This window comes from Myotis yumanensis, unplaced genomic scaffold (genome assembly GCF_028538775.1).
Source record: "Myotis yumanensis isolate MYYU_CA2020_CCGP unplaced genomic scaffold, mMyoYum1.0.hap1 SCAF_4, whole genome shotgun sequence".
Classification (NCBI taxonomy): Eukaryota; Metazoa; Chordata; class Mammalia; order Chiroptera; family Vespertilionidae; genus Myotis; species Myotis yumanensis.
Genome location: NW_027223755.1, coordinates 23095732 through 23097210, shown reverse-complemented (window position 1 = coordinate 23097210; position 1479 = coordinate 23095732).

Below are 1479 nucleotides of genomic sequence, written 5' to 3'. Positions count from 1 at the left end.
AAATAAGCTTGCTGAGTTTTTTCAATTTATATAAATATATTTAGCTTGTCTTCACACATACCTTCTATTTTATAATTAAGTTTTACAATGACGAACAGCTTCAATGTCAGATATAGCATCAGTTATGGCATAATTCTGCTTACACAGGGCACAAAATATTAAATAACAGCTAATGTGCCATCAGATCCCTGAAGAATACACACGTATGCAAACACAAATATACACATAGACAAAATATTCTATGGTTAAAGAGTGAAACAACAGAATTTCAAAACCATATTATCAAAAGGAAAGTTTAAGTTCTTTCAAACACTTAGAGAATTCATTCTAATTTTAGAAAGAATATTCTAACATCTGATCTCCAGTGTATTTCATTGATCACATAAAATGTTCAACCATATTTCTATGTAGTTTTGGAAATAGGAGTGGTACTTTCCCTTAGTTTGGTACATTAATTTTTTAATCCCAAGCTATGTATGGAATAGGAAACACAAAAGAAAAGATAATAAAATTATTAGACTATGTGAGAATGTAGCAAGTTTATAATGTCCAAACATAAGACATTAACTTTGCTTTACTTACCTATAGAATAATATATTGCAGTATACATAAATTAGAATTCTTAGATATTGAAATTGCATGTGCAATTACTGTTCTAATAGATGCATGAAAAATCATAGATGAAATGCTCACTTCATACTCATGGCATAGTTCATGAGCTGACTGTGTAATTGATTAAATAAGCATGACCTAAACACTCAAAATCACAAATAAGAAATAACCTTCCTAATGGGCATGTACCGCTTTCACAATCTAACATCATTGAAAGCACTTATTAAAGAGCCATGTACAGGGCATTTTCTAAAACAAATAAAAATTCTGTTTTTCCTTTTGGGAGCTATAACTCCAGCTAGTCACTTATTCCTTTTTATTATTCTTTCTAAAGTATCACCTCATCCCTCTTTTTGATGTGGCTACAGTGAGGTTGACTTTGGACAAAGAGACATATTTATAGGAAATAATATCTATTAAAATTTTAAATATTTTATTTGTGAATATTTAAATATATATATATATATATATATATATATATATATATATATATATATATATATATATATATAAAAGCCAAGCGACCAGAATGACTGGAACGTCCAGTCACTATGATGCACACTGCAGCTGGCCAACCAGCCTGATGGGTGTGGGGCTGGCCAGCCAACCTCCTGTGGCCCCTCCCCACAGCCATCCGGCCATCCTCAATTGCCCCGATAGCCCTGATTGGGCAGGCTGGCTGGATCCCACCCGTGCACAATTTCATGCACCAGGCCTCTAGTGTATATATATATATATATTAGCATATTAGTATTATGACTAACAATGCAGAGATGATGATCAAGTTTTTGAGTCTTTCACAGAGGTAGAGTCCAGTGATGGGCTTCAGGGGAAGGAATTCTCAGTTACACTATATCTCCTAGATCC